Below are 16,520 nucleotides of genomic sequence, written 5' to 3' on the forward strand. Positions count from 1 at the left end.
TTCTTTCACCAGCAGCAGTGAGTGAAAGGAATGCTGAATCTTTCACCACAGCTATATTACAATCATAAACTAGCAAAAACATTTTAAGAAGAAAAAGCAATTGGACCTTTTTTAGAGATCAACAAAGCTTACCTGCCTTCTCACTATATCTATATAACGTTCAATGATACAGTGTCCTTCAATGGCCTTTCTTGGTAAATTATTCCACACCTACTACCCTTTGGGTGAAACAATTGCATCTGGCTTCTCTTCTTCCATAACGACCGAGTATTATAACTAGTGTTGACTGGAAATTGAAGCCTTCACCATAGTGAACAATCTACCTGGATCAGTCAATTTCCCTCATCGACAATCTTGCAAGCATCAACCAGATCATCTCAAAATCTCTGCAGAAGTAACAGTCCTTTACCTTTCCTGAATATGAATTTATTTTATTAAACTCTCAAGTGTGATATTGATCTGTGATGCAGCTCAAGGAAATCAAGCAGCAATAGGTTTCAGCCAGCATATCACACAAATGACCGGCTATAACCAATTGCAATGCTAAGGCAATGCTGTTAAGCTTAGGCTATTTCATTCCAAATTTAAAACCAAATCATGCTGGCGTTCACTTGAAACTGACTATTGTCTCAGTTTGAACTTTACAGGTTGTAAGACACAAAGTGCGTAATAAAAGCAATTTAGTGCAGCAATATAGCTGATGCCTGCCTTACCAAAGTGAGGCCAGATGGAATTCAACAAAACAGATCAAACCTAATTGTTCAATTTCTCTCCCATTTAGCAAATGGAAAGCACGTACCAATAGAAATGATTGCCATTCATTCAGCTTTTAAGTCTTCCAGATCATTTGTCAATTGCTTAGACATTTGCCCCGTCCCCCAAAAAAACAGATGCACCTGTGGACTGAATGGTATCAAGTCATTCCAATATCTTAGTTGCCCTCAAAACCAGCCAAACAAAATCAGTTCTGTGGTTCCAATTGGTCCTTGTACTTTTTCCACAAAGTTATTGCAGAACATTTCCAAGCTGCCACAAGGGTCTAAAATCTGCTAACAGCCCTTGCCTAACCCAATGCAACCAGTGAAGTGAATAGGCTGCAGCGTCACCAGCACGATGGCCGGCAATGTCACCAACTCTATAAAGACACGCGCATACCAACCCCCCCAAAGAACTACCAAAAGTAGGCTAACAGCTTCAGAAGCCCCAAACATCCATGACAGCTCAAAATATAGGCTTACCGCATTCAAAGTGCAGTGGGGTATAGGCTTGCCCGGAGTTGAGCTTGATGCGTGCTCAGAAGGGCTTCCTCTGTTCACCTCACGTATTTGCCGGGCTTCCGTGGCTTAACTCACGAATCGCTGGTGGGACTTGCATCTTGGTCCCACCTAGCAATATTAAAACAATTGACCCTGCTATTTCTGGCGGCATCAGGGCCATTAGGCGGACGGAAGACCCTGCCCCATTCAACTTATGGTGGCGGTTATCTGACTTGAAATTTTGGGGCCACTGTCTTTGATCAAAATTTATTTTCCTTGAATATGAACCTGTTGGCCATTTCCACCACCCGTCTCTAACAGTGAAATCCAAGCTCACAATGCCCCGCTGCTTCTTATCTGCTCGCTGCTAGCAAAAATTCAAATTCTCTTTCATTTCCATGTTTTCCAAGGCAAGGCAGTCTTTCCCTGCTTGATCTTTGTATGTACGTACAATTTGTTACATCTTGCTGGGTATCCTGATTTTTTTTTTATAAAGAGTTGAGCAAGACTAATTAAGTACATAGATAATGGAACTTAACAATAATCAAGTCCTAATGGTCAATCACAGAATTGATCCCTAAAAAAGTAGAAGTCCCAGAGTACCAAGCAATAACGCTTGTTGCATCCTTGTTCACACTAATCTGAAAATGCCGGATCTCGTCTGATCTTGGAAGCTAAGCAGAGTCAGGCCTGGTTAGTACTTGGATGGGAGACCGCCTGGGAATACCAGGTGCCACAGGCTGCTCATGGTTCTGCACACACTCTGCCGTTAAATCCATCAACAACCCTTTAGGGGATCTCATAGAAACATATAAGATTCTGATGGGACTGGACAGGTTAGATGCGGGAAGAATGTTCCTGATGTTGGGGAGGTTCAGAACCAGGGGACACAACACAGTCTTAGGATAAGGGGCAGGCCATTTAGGACTGAGATGAGAAGAAACTTCTTCACTCAGAGAGTTGTTAACCTGTGGAATTCCCTGCCGCAGAGAGTTGTTGATGCCAGTTCATTGGATATATTCAAGAGGGAGTTAGATATGGCCCTTATGGCTAAGGGGATCAAGGGGTATGGAGAGAAAGCAGGAAAGGGGTACTGAGGGAAGGATCAGCCATGATCTTATTGAATGGCGGTGCAGGCTTGAATGGCCTACTCCTGCACCTATTTTCTATGTTTCATCATGCTAAATCAGTGGCCTTAAATACATTGTTTGTTACATGCTACAACACCTTAAAGCACCAATCCAATGTGTGCTTTATTTTTAAACAGTTGCATAACGAGCCTTCAAAAGAAAGAAATCCAGTCAATGTTGGATGCTCCTGACTTGTACTCTGAAACTTGAAATTATTTTCCAATTAAAAAAATTCCCTGATCGAATAACAGTGAGTATCTGATCTACATTGGCTCCCGGTTAAGGAACGCCTCGATTTCAAAATTCGCTGCATAAACCTCTCCACCTCTCTTTCCTCCTTCAAGACGCTCCTTAAAACCTATCTCTTTGACCAAGCTTTTGGTCACCTGCCCTAATTTCTCCTCATGTGGCTCAGTGTCAAATATTTTTTGTCTTATAATATTCCTGTGAGGGACATTTTACTACGTTAAAGGTGCTATATAAATACAGGTTGTTGTTGTTGTAATGTATACCCAATTACTTGTTTGAGAAAACTATGGCAACAATTGCAGGGATTCTCCCTTAGTCCTTGCAAAGAAATTGTGGGCTTTTGTGCACATTTATTGGTACTCTGGCTAAACCGTCTTATTTCTACGCTTGTTAATGGCATATAGACACTTTGGGGGGAATTTTAAACCCAAGGACCGGTTGGTTGTGGGCAGCTGGGAAATAAAACATTTAAAAATCTCAAACCTGACCCTAACCTGCCTCTAACCCGCCCACTTCCAGTTTTAACCAAGGCGGGTCGGGGGGATGGGCAACCAACCTGATCTCAGGGCGCGGGTCATCCAGTAAAAGCTTTTAAGGAGGTGCGTGCATCCATTTTAACAGGATTTTTACATTTTTAATCCATGGAGGCTGGGTTTCCGGAGGGTAAAAGGAGGCAGGAAGAGTAGTTGCATTTACAGCACTGCTTGTGGGCTAGGGGGAGCAGGAGGTTTCCTCTAGGCCCAACAAGCTTAACTCTTTACAGAGGACCCCATGACCTCTGACTTTCCCAAATCCCGCAATATCCGAGTGTTCACCACCCATCTCCGACTCTTCTCCACTATCTTCACAAGCTCGCCAATCTCCGACTCACCACCCCCCACAATCAGCAAACGCCCTTCCCCCGTCATCGTCTACTTACCTCACTTCTGCTCCTTGGCTGATTTCCCACCCAACAAGCAGCCAGCCTGTCGATCAAGCTGGCTGTTGGTCGGGAAACCTTCTGAAGAAATGGAAAAGATGTCCAGTTGTTAATTTCAGCAGGATGTCCGGGAAAGCTGTATTTCCGGATTTCCTATTCAGAAATCCCCTCAACCCTCGCTCTCTTCACAGCCCCGAGTAAATATCAAGGCCTTTGTTTCCAGCTCAGAAGAACCCTTCCTCACAGCCCCAGTGCAGAGGCACTCATTATAGAATTCACAGCACAGGAGGACTGCATCACTTCTGTGCCAGTACAACTCTTCATTTGAAGCTATCCAATTCCATTTCTCCAACACTTTCTCATGATCTCTATTTCCTTTTTAAATACTTATCTAATTCCATGTTAAATGTTACCACTGCCTCAACAGACATCTGTGGTATAGATTTCCATGTTCTAATAACCATCTGTGGAAAAAAAAACATTATTTTAAATTCCCAAAAAGAAAAATACAGCAGATGCTGGAAATCTGAACGCTTTTGTGTTATATTCAGAAACACTCAGCAGGTCAGGCAGCAATGGGATCCTCATCCCATGCACCAGCCCATTACCAGAAGTGCTGCTGCACACATCCCAAATTACACCCATTTTCAACTAGTGGAAACAATCTTTCACTTTTTACCCTCTCAAAACTTTTTATCACTTTGAAAACCTCAGATTCTCCCCAACCCCTTAAACCTCTTCTGTTCCACAGGAAAAAAATGCTCGAATTGTAAGCTTTTCATCATAACCAGAAGCTCACATTTCTGTTATCATGAGTGAATCTTCACTTTTCCCCTTTCATAGTTTTAATATCCTTCCTACAATGGGATTTTCAGAATTGCAAAATATATTCCAGCTGCGGCATAACCAATATCTTGCACAAATTCAAATCCATTATTTCCTTTTTAAAATTCTACACCTCAAGTATAAAACCCAGAATTCTATTTACTTTTTCAATGGTCTTTTCTACATGCATTGCTACCTTTAAATATCTAAGTTGCAAAGATCTATGTTCCTTCACTCTTTAAAAAAAAGTATTGTTACTGTATACTTCCGTTGTTCTTTCCCCCAAAATGTATTAACCTGTACTTTACATTTCTCTGAATTGCATCTGCATTCATTTCAGTAACCAATGTCCTTCTGCAATCTGCCGTATTCAGTTTGCTGATACCAGAGTGAGGGTGTGAAACTAACAAAATGTTCTAATCATTTCTACAAATGAAAAACAAAAAGCAAAGTCCTAACGGGAACCCCATCACTTGCAAGTTCCCCTCCAAGTTACATACCATCCTGACTTGGAACTAATGTTCCATTCCTGGGTCAAAATCTTGGAATTCCCTCCCTAACTGCACTGTGGGAGCCATCTTCACCACACGGACTGCAGCGGTTCAAGAAGGCGACACACCACCACCACCTTCTCAAGGGCAATTAGGGACGGGCAATAAATGCTGGCCCAGCCAGCGACACCCACATCCCAGGAACTGATAAATTTTTTTAAACTGATCCTGGGAAACAACACTACCCACATCCAAAATGAATCTATTTATCCCGACATATGTTGTATATAAAACACAGTCATTTCCTCAACAAAATGAAGTTAGTCAATCACAACCTATCCCTTACAAATTCCGTTTGTCTGGCTGATTAGTCCATGTCTTTCAAACTGCTCACTAATTTCATCCTCGATTGTAGACTCCAGGGAACAGAAATTGCCGCTTTTTATAGCCCCGTTAGCACCTCCATGGGCACTAATGAGCGCAAAGGCATTTTCACCCGGGGTGGGGGATACTGGCATCGCCCAGGAAATTGCCCCAGAGCTTTGGGGGGCGCTGACCTGGCGCACAATCGGCGATGCTGTCATTTCCGAACCCTCACCGCCCCTCGCTGACCCCCTTGCGCCCCGTGGGGGAAATTGTCCCGTGGGCCGCGAGGCTGGCATGGGCCGATGTCAACGCTAGTTTCGCGGGGCGGAAGCTGGCAGACATCCGCCGCTGGGACGCCCCTGAAAGGAGAGGCCTTTAGCGCCCCGGGCCGCCATTTATTTTGTTGGCCGACTCTTGCGTTGACCTGACAATGGGCATTTTAGGTCCGATTTAGCTACTGGCCCGGTTGATCGCGTCCCAGGTGGCCCAGTAGCTGGCCACTAAAGGGCCTGCAGAGTACACAGTGGCCCTCCCCTTTAAATGAAGGGGAGGAGCGTTGCAGCATGTCGGCGCTATGTGGAGCATCCGCGTAGCGCTGGCGTCCTCAGTGCGGCACTAGACTCAGCGTAACGCTGCTGCCCCAGCAGCGCCCCTCCAAGGAAGGGTAGCACCGGAGACAACGCTCCGCCTCCTTTGAGGGGCGATGGCCCAATTCCACATCAGGGCGGGACTTCCGAGCCGGGCGATAAAAGTCCCGGGTCAGAAAGGTTACCAACCCCAATCGGGGCAAGGGGCAATTTCACCCCCTAGAAGTTTATCCACAACTGAGGCAAGACAAATTTACCCATCATTTTCTGGCTCATCCTTTTCCCCTTGAGCAAAATGCAACATTCATCACCGTCCAGTTCTTTGGCACTGTTCCAAAGATTTTTGGACAATTCGTTCAGTGCCTTCACTATGTCTTCCCCAATCTCCTTCAATATTCCAGGAAGCATTCCATCTGTGACATCTCTATTCAAGGACTCTGTATTAAGAAAGTTAATGGGGCTAAAAAGTATTCATCGCCAGTGACTCTTCCACATCCGTCTCATGTATTCTACAGCGCTACATTCAGCATCCCCTGAAAAAACACATCCAAAATGTTTCAGCAACTCTGCCATTCCTTCACTCTCAAAAACAAGATGACCCCATGCATCCCCAAGTGGTTTCACCCCTTCTTTGACAACCCTTCTTGGTTTATAAAAGCCCGCAACCTACCTTTTAGACTATTTTATATTTATCATGTCTTTTTTTTTTTAAACCTCATTTTTTTCTCTACTCTTTGAAAGGAAACACTTCCTTTGAAATACAGGTACTTCCTTTGCTGTCATCATCATCATCATCATAAACAGCCCCTCGGAATCGAGGAAGACTTGCTTCCACTCTAAAAATGAGTCCTTTGGTGACTGAACAGTCCAATACGAGAACCACAGTCCCTGTCACAGGTGGGACAGATCGTCATTGAGGGAAAGGGTGGGTGGGACTGGTTTGCCGCACACTCTTTCCGTTGCCTGCGCTTGATTTCTGCATGCTCTACGTAGAAAATAATGCTGTACATAGAACGTATTTAACCTGTACTTTCTCCATCTGTTAAAAAAAAGATATCCTTCACTGTTAGTGTGCTGTGTCAGCTTTCACTTTTTCCATCCAGTTAATCTGGACTTAGTTTATTTTCTTCTCACTGAAATGAGCTAATTTTGCAGTCCAGCCTCACCAGCAGATGGTCTCCCTTTGCTTTCACCTACCTCATTACTGCTCTCTAGCTGTGGGATGACCGCCCCCTGCAATATATGCTGTAGAAATCATCGAGCTTTGCAGCACAGAAGCAGGTTATTCAGTGCATTGCTTGTGCTGGCTCTTTGCTGGAGCAATAAGAAACAAATTCTGCAGCTCTCCCCTTGGCCCTGTGTCATCATTTGCTTCCAAATGTTTATCTACACTTTCCTTAAAAGATGCAATGGTCTGCAGCTCAACAACCAATGGGACAAAACATTCCACACTTCAACATTCAGCATTAAAAAAAAATCCTAACCTCTCTCCTCACTCTTAGTGATGAGTGGTCGCTTGTCATCAACTCCCAAACCAGTTCAGCAAATTTCCCACTATTAATTGCCTTCTTGCTCAGCAGGCTTCTTCCAACTTCTGCTCACCCCTCCCAATTCTTACATGCTGCCTTGCTTGGGGATCCTGCACTGCTGCACACTCTGTGGAGGAATTCGTCTTGCAACGCTAAAATTTTTTAAAAAAATCAAATTTCCAACCCTCTCAGTCTCACATGTCAACATCTATTTCATAACTTAATGCAGGCAGATGGACTACTTTCACTCAACGTCACTTCCGGTCGCCATATTTTCTTTCCGATTACCATCAAGTCAAGAGGTGGAGCGGAGAGGAAGCAGGATCACTGCAGCTGACCCACAACGGTTTACAGGATGACCTGCTTGCGGAAATTAATTTTTACCTGCAGGCGCAGGCATTGGGTGCAAAATGGAGCAGGAATGTTCAGTTCCCAGCAGAATTCATGAATTTGCTTGGTCAACAATTGCCAGACTATATACATGCTAATCTAGAATGTGCAAACATTTGTATAACATTTTACAATTACAATGCATTTAAATCACACAAGAGTATGTTCGGCAGTTCGTCTTTTCCCAGAGAGTAACGAGCCTCTGGAACGCATTGCCATCTTGTGTTATGTGTGCTGACTTTTTGCACAATTTTAAAAAGAGCTGGACTGGTACTTGGCTGGGGCAGGGATCACATCATATAAAAAGATAAGTGGTTTAACCGTTAACACACACACAGTCAATTTGATCGCCTGGACTGGTTTTGATTGCCTGAAGGGGGTCAGAGAGGTATTTCCCAGATTATAAAAATCTTTTTGGCCCATTATAAGTGAGGGACAAGCTTGATGGACTAGCTGGCCTTTTCCTGCCCGGCATTTTCATATGTTCGGAATAAAGACCATGACCACTCGGGTCCAGACCTCATTACAGACTTGGTCCAAATCTGGACAAAAGAGCTGAATTCTGGAGGTTAGGTGAGAGAGACTACCCTTGATATCAAAGCAGCATTTAACCGAGACTGGCATCAAGAAGCCCTTGTAAAATTGAAGTCACTGGGAATCAGAGGGAGTCTTATCGAGCACAAAAGGAAGATGGTTGTGGATGTTGGAGGACAATCATCTCAGCCCCAGGACATCGCTGCAGGAGTTCCTCAGGGCAGTGTCCTGGGCCCAACCATCTTCACCTGCTTCATCAATGACCTTCCCTCCAACACAAGATCAGAAGTGGGGATGTTTGCTGATGATTGCAGTGTTCAGTTCCATTCGCAACTCTTCAGATAATGAAGCAGTCCATACCCGCATGCAGCAAGACCTGGACAATATTCAAGCTTGGGCCGATAAATGGCGAACAACATTCGCGCCACACAAGTGCCAGGTAATGACCATCTCCAACAAGCTAGAGTCTAACCACCTCCCCTTGTTACCATCACCAAATCCCCCACCATTAACATCCTAGGAATCACCATTGACCAGAAATTTTCCTGGACCAGCCGCATAAATAATGTGGCTGCAAGAGCAGGTCAAAGGCTGGGTATTCAGCGGAAAGTGTCTCACCTCCTGACTCCCCAAAGCCTTTCCGCCACCTATAAAGGCACGCCAGGAGTGTGATGGAATACTCTTCACTTGCCTCGATGAGTGCAGCTCCTAACATTCAAGAAGCTCGACACCATCCCGGACAAAGCAGCCCATTTGATTAGCATCCCATCCACCACCTTAAACATTCACTCCCTCCACCTCTGGTGCTCCGTGGCTGCAGTGTTTACAATCTACAAGATGCACAGCAGCAACTCGCCAAGGCTTCGTCAGCAACACCTCGCAAACTCGCGACTTCTACCATCTAAAAGAACAAGGGCAGCAAGCGCATGGGAACAACACCACCTCCACATTCCCCTCCAAGTTACACACCATCCTGACTTGGAAATATATCGCCGTTCCTTCAGCATTGCTGGGTCAAAATCCTGGAACTCTCTCTCCCTAACAGCACTGTGGGAGTACCTTCACCGTATGGACTGCAGTGGCTCAAGAAGGCAGCTCACCACCATCTTCTCAAGGGCAATTAGGGATGGCCAATAAATGCTGGCCTTGCCAGCGATGTCCACATCCTGTGCATGAATTTTTAAAAAGAGATTGGATGAGAATCCTGCCAAGAGAATTTTGCGTCACCAAGTTTTAGAATTAGTCAAGGTCAGAGAATTTTCTGGATCTTAACTTTGATTCATTTGGGCCAGCATTGCTTTTGTTTTACAAGTTACATTACCAAGCAAGTTACACCAGACAGATTTTATCATTAGGAGCAGTTGCTTTGCCAGAGAATGTAGCACTCATTTGGAAATTTCAGACACTCTGCAGCTAGTCAGTTGGAACTAAACAGGGGATTGAGTTGCTGCCAAGCACAATTCACCTACCCTGTGCAAGCAGACATTTCCCCGCTACAAATAAAATGTGCCTGCAATTAACATAACCTAAATCTGGGAGAAGCTGAATGTACAAGTTGGGAGCAATTGTTCCTCCTCTCTCTTTCTCTCTGGCCCCCGCTATGTCCTCAGAACACTTGCATAATCTAGTGAATGGAATAAGAAAATGAACCAGATTCCAAGAGTAATAGACAGTCATTTATTCTTCAAACAATTTTGTTCCTAATGATTTGGTCCACATGTAATTTACAGTAACTACAAATAGAATTCATCAAGTTTCCAAAAAATAAATAAATACAAATTATTCAGCAGCGATGAATTAAAAGCATAGGGCTAGAATTTCCCTAACCTGTTTTTCTGGCGCCCTCACTCGTGCTGCGCCGCTTTTGTCCGCCTCCAAGCGCGCCGAAAAAAAGACCTCCGTATTCTGGCCGCTCCCCAGCCTCTCCTCCGTTGTGGCACAGCGTGGCCCAATGGATTGGGGGCAGAGCTAGGTCCTGGCACTGAAAACAGTGCCGGGACCTCTGCACATGCCCGCTAGAGTCTGCGCGCATGTGCAGTAGCTCCTGGCAGGCCATTTCTGCAAACGCGTGCTGTAGGCTGTGTGGGAGGGGCCCGAAGCATGCCGTCCCTAGCCCTGGCCGAATGGGCTCCCTCATCGGCGGCCAGAGTGTGCTCTGCAGGCTGGGTCAACTGATTGTTTTCTTCCCTTCATGTCAAAAGATGATTTGATTCCTTTCAGCCTTGGATTAGGGGATTTACAGATGAGAAACACTTTAAGAAAATCACAATGGAACTTTGGCCTGGGAGGGGCCCGTGGTGATGGTTCTTGGATCCACCAGTGGCGACACCTCTGACCTGATTGTAAAACTCCTGAAGAGTTTCTGGGGGTCTGGGTTTGTAACTCTCAACCAGATGAACCAGGGATTCATGCGGGTGTTTGATGCCATGCCAGACATCAGTCTATACGTGCTTCGCAAGAGGGTACTTCCACCTCCCCCCATCCTCTTCCCCCACCTCCTCTCCCGCACTCCTCCTAGCCCTGGCCAAATGGGTTCCCTCATCGGCAGCCCCTCTATTCCCTAAGTTAGAGCTTCTATTTTTTATTTGTTATTTACTGATTGATTTTGGTGCTTTAGGTGCAGGGTTCCTTCTACTTTTTTATTTGTTATTTATTGATTGCTTATTACTTTGGTCTTGGCACTTTAGGGGCAGTGTTCCTTGTATTTTATTTGTTAATGAATTGCTTATTATTTTTTGTGCTTTGTTTGGTGCTTGGTGCTTTAACTGTAGTCACTTGCGCAGATTCCTTAACTGTAAATAAGGTCTTTCTGTGCGGACAAAAGTGGACATGTACGCTGCCCTAAGTTAGTTTAGTACAATTTTTTTCTGGCCAAATTGGCATAAATGGTGTAAGTGGCTGAGAACACCCACTTTTGAAAAAAAAACTGACCTAACAAAAAACCTAACTAACTTACTTACACTGGTGCAAAGTAAATGGCCATATTTGCAACTAAAAAGATACACCAGAAAAATCAAGTTACACCAAAAAAAAAACGGTCCAACCCATGGGTAAATTTGGGCCCATAGTCTCAGATGATTACTCTTATTCAAATTGTTCCTAATAAAGATATGAAAGTGACACTGGGACCTATTCTCATTACGTATTCAGAGCTGTGTATAATATTAAATGTAGGTGCGCGTTAAAAAGTTTTACATATTCAACACCCAATCCATTTTCTGGGATCTACACCAATATTTGGATTTGCCATGCATTTTGACGTTTTGACTCATTGAGTACCTTGGGATTGTTTTTTGCTCCATTTTTGGTTTGGATTGCTACACCTAAAAGTCAGAATTTCAAAATTCCTATGGGAAATGTTTTTTGCAAGCAGAAGAGTTTGTACCAGAGACAGACGCGACCTGCCTTGCATTTCCAACCATGTGTACAGACATGCACCTACAATTGGTAAATAGCTGAAGACAGCTTCCTTCTCAGACTCCACTTCACTCGGGAGACGGCATGTGTTGAAATCTCGACTGCAGGCATCCTCCACCTATCCCTGCATGAAAGAATCAGAAGGGCAGAGGCACTGTGACTCTGAATCTTATATTCTCCAGCACATTCCTAAGCTACCTTGGAACATCAGTCAATCTGCAATGTAAATCCTAAAGGTCTCTGCATTTTGCCAGAACATATACTTTCATTATTTTTCCAGCAGTAAATGGACGGCAGTCCTCCCACTTATTCTTGGGGTAAGTGGAACAGATTGCCGAGTCTCCACTTGGTGCACCAAAGATCATCATTGCACCAATATGGAAAGACCTATATTCATAGAGAAGAAAATGTATACCGTGACCTTAGACACCATGACAAATTTTAAACCAAGATCTCAGTAACTAAAATGGAAGCAGAACAGGTAAATTACTTCCCACTGTTATTGGCAAAAAAGAGGCTATTTCTTGGGGGAAAAAAAGCATAGCCTGATTGAGGATTCATCTCTTCCATCTTGTTAGTACACAAATATCCTACCAGAAACAGTGGTGAATGCAGAATCTGTAATCATTTTCAAACGGGAAGTGGATAAAAGAAGGACAAAAATGAAAGATTTGCATTTCTATAGCACCTTTCATGATCACTGGACGTCTCAAAGCGCTTTGCAGCCAATGAAGTACTGCTGTAATAAGAACATAAGTATTAGGAGCAGGAGTAGGCCATTTGATCCCTCGAGCCTGCTCCACCATTTTATAAGATCATGGCTGCTCTGATCATGGACTCAGCTCCACTTCACTGCCCACTCCCCATAACCCTTTATTCCCTTATCGCTCAAAAATTTGTCTATCTCTGCCTTAAATATATTCAATGACCCAGCCTCCACAGCTCTCTGGGACAGAGAATTCCATTGATTTACATCCCTCTGAGAGAAGAAATTCCTCCTCATCTCAGTTTTAAATGGGCGGCCCCTTATTCTGAGACTATGCCCCTAAGTTTTAGTTTCCCCTATGTGGAAATATCCTCTCTGTGTCCACCTTGTCGAGCCCTCTCATTATCTTATATGTTTTGATAAGAGCACCTCATTCTTCTGAACTCCAATGAGTATAAGCCCAACCTATCTGCATAAGTCAACCCCCTCATCTCCGGAATCAACCTAGTGAACCTTCGCTTAACAGTCTCCAATGCAAGTATATCCTTCCTTAAATACAGAGACCAAAACTGCATGCAGTACTCAAGGTGTGACCTCTGCTTTTATACTCTATCCCCCTTGCCATAAAGGTCAACATTCCATTTGCCTTCCTGATTACTTGTTGTACCTGCATACTCACTTTTTGTGTTTCATGCACAAGGACCCCCAGGTCCCACTGTACTGCAGCACTTTGCAATTTTTCTCCATTGAAATCATAATTTGCTTTTCTATTTGTTCTGCCAAAGTGGATAACCTCACAGTTTCCCGCATTGTACTCCATCTGCCAAAATCTTTGCCCACTCATTTAGCCTGTAGCCTAATGTTGGAAATGCGGCAGCCAATTTGCTCACAAGCAAGCTCCCAAAAATAGCAATGTGATTATGACCAGGTATTCTGTTTTTGTTATGTTGATTGAAGGATAAATATTGGCCAGGTCTCCTGGGATAACTCCCCTGGCTCTTCTTTGAAATAGTGCCATAGGATTTTTTACATTCACTTGAGAAAGCAGACAGGACCTCAGTTTAAATATTGAATAGTGATGAAAATGGAAAGAGCAGGCATGATGAGCAGAGAGGACTTCTGTGTTGTAACGTTCTATGATTCTATGGTTAATTCCAAACCAGAACATGTACAAATCGTTTCACTGAATCCATGGAAAATGTACATTGCAAGTTAATTAGAATGATAGCGCAGTAAGAAAATATAGTTAGAAAAGACTTAAAAAGATACGGTTGAATTCTCAAGACGAATTAGAAAGACACTTGGAACATATTCTAAGGCACAGTGAAAGAACAACAAAATAGATTTGATAGCTCTGATGCGACAGCCTAAACGGCCTCCTCTTGTACTGTAATGTCTGATCCCATATACAATGTGGTAACCCTAGTGTCAAGTTTCTTATTTTTCAGCTCAACATTATTTCAGTACTTCTCAAATCTCATCACCTTTAAAGTTCTTGTGCCAAGTTTTTGGACAAAATCATTTCACTTTCAATGGGAACATGCAAGGGGTGCAAAAAATCTATGTCAACCAAAAATGTATTGCTTGCTAAAAAAATGGCACTTTCAGTAGATAATTTACTTTCTAGTATTAATTTGAAGACATCCTGCATGGTGCCCACCTCCGTATTCTTCTGTTGACAGTTTATTTACTGCCTGCTCTCCTGATGTTCTGCTTGGTTTCCTGGCTAGGAGTCCAGGAACAAAGCTAATACTCAGACCTCTGCCAATGATCTCTGCACCTACTCTGAGGATCAGGATATGTAATTCATCAAACAGGGAATTATGATTACACAGTGTTGGTACAAACTGTACTAATCTGCCTAAAACTAATGTTCATAATGTCAATTCTAATCAGTAGTTGTCTAAAGTGCCAACAAGGAAGCAGTTGGGGATCCTGCGTAAAAACATGGCAATTCAGCTTTTACTGAAAATGTGACAGTGAGATCTAAAAATATCTTGGAGCACAAATTATAAACAGATATTCAAGCTGCAATGTACTTGAGAATAACTATGAACAAAAACATGAAAGAAAAAGCTGTTGAGTACACAATACCAGAAACCAGGTATAAATACAGCTTTTAGTTTAAAAAAAACACATGGCCCAAATCAACACAGGAACTGTTTAACTATAGATTGGTAACATATATGCTAGACATGTACAGATCACTGTGCTACATTAAAAGGACAATGGCAAAAGTCGCATTTTAAGCTACTTTAACCTTCTAAATACTGATAAGATCATAAGAAATAGGAGCAGGAGTAGTCCATACGGCCCCTCGAGCCTGCTCCGCCATTCAATAAGATCATGGCTGATCTGATCTTGGCCTCAACTCTACTTTCTTGCCTGTTCCCCATAACCCTTGACTCTCCAATAGTTCAAGAATCCATCTATCTCTGCCTTGAATATATTCAATGACTCAGCTTCCACAGCTCTCTGGGGTAGAGAATTCCAAAGATTCACCACCCTCTGAGAGAAGAAATTCCTCCTCATCTCTGTCTTAAATGGCCGACCCCTTATTCTGAAACTATGCCCCCTAGTTCTAGATTCAAGAGGGGAAACATCCTCTCAACATCTACCCTGTCAATCCCCCAATGAATCTTATATGTTTCAATAAGATTACTTCTCGTTCTTCTAAACTCCAATGAGTACAGGCCCAACCTGCTCAACCTTTCTTCCTAAGACAACCCCTTCATCCCAGGAATCAACCTAATGAACCTTCTCTGAACTGCCTCTAATGCAAGTATATCCCTCCTTAAATAAGGAGGCTAAAACTGCATGCATTTTTGCTTAATTTTGTTTGTGAATCTTAAAGCAACATTGCAGCAATTTTTCACTATTTGACACCTTTATTTTTTGAAAGTGCAAAATGGATATAAATTCACTGTAGATGTGGACTGGACCTGTTCTTCCATTCCCAGCCCTCAAGAAACAAATGCTTGATTGTATAAGGAGGGTCTCAGCACTCTCAAGCATTTATAATATTCAAATTGCTTGAAGGCGTTCACAATATCCAGTGGATTTCTTAGTGATATGAGATGCTCTTTTGTGTGCAATGTCTGATCCCACACTTATCCACTTTACAGGTGGAATATCAGACAGACATTTAAAAGTCTGAGAGGGCTGCACCATTTACAAAAGAAAGATTTAGAAATGTACAATATAAGTTAATTGCTCCAAAGAATACTATTTATTAAATACTATGGTCTGCTAAACCACTAACCCAACCAGTCCTACCTGTTCCTGTATCAGGTAGAGACACAAGAAATGCTAGCCGATATTAATTAGAAGCTGTGCCAACTGCATTGGTCATTTGCATAGTACAGGTACAACATCCGGAATCCGGAATTCCGAAAACCGGAATTGTCCGAAAAACGGACATTTTTCAGGTGGCCAAGTTGGCGACATCGGGCGGCGAGGGACGAGGAAACCGGTAAAAAATGCAGCGCCCGGGGGCCACAGGCAGCGAGAATCGGTGGGCGGCGAGGAGCAGAGGATCGGCAGGCGGCGAGGATGCCAACAGCAAGGTCCGAAATCTGGCAAAACCCAAAAACCGGCACACGTTCGGTCCCGAGGTCGCCGGGTTTCGGACATTGTACCTGTATTACAACTGAATGTTCCTGTGGCCCAGCTCCATTTCCCCTCCCATCTCATTACACATCTGTTGAGGATTACTGGCGTGCATACGCATCGGGTCCACCATTTCAAGTTTTCATCATTCACAGCTGGTATCAAAAACATGGCATGAATATTCAATTTCTGCATGTGCAGCTTTATCTTATGACCTAGCAGGAACGCGTCTCTCCTCATCTGGTCAACTGGGGTTATGGTAGCATAGTGGTTATGTTACTAGAATACTAATCCAGAGGCTATGACTAATAATCCGGAGAGTTCAAATCCCACCACGGCAGCTAGGAAATTTAATTCAGTTAATTAAATAAATCAATTACTGACCATGGAACTACCAGATTGTCGTAAAAACCCATCTGGTTCACTAATGTCCTTTAGGGAAAGAAATCAGCCGTCCTTACCCGGTCTGGCCTATATGTGATTTTCGATCCACAGCAATGTGGTTGACTCTT

At 43.5% G+C, this 16,520-nt stretch overlaps 1 pseudogene; it reads left to right on the plus strand.

Annotated features, from left to right (window-relative positions):
* Positions 1-1,879: 1,879 nt before the first annotated feature.
* LOC139269820 (5S ribosomal RNA) lies at positions 1,880-1,998 on the plus strand (annotated as a pseudogene).
* The last annotated feature ends 14,522 nt before the right edge of the window (positions 1,999-16,520 follow it).

The sequence above is a fragment of the Pristiophorus japonicus genome, chromosome 8 (assembly GCF_044704955.1).
Source record: "Pristiophorus japonicus isolate sPriJap1 chromosome 8, sPriJap1.hap1, whole genome shotgun sequence".
In the NCBI taxonomy this organism is placed as follows: domain Eukaryota; kingdom Metazoa; phylum Chordata; class Chondrichthyes; family Pristiophoridae; genus Pristiophorus; species Pristiophorus japonicus.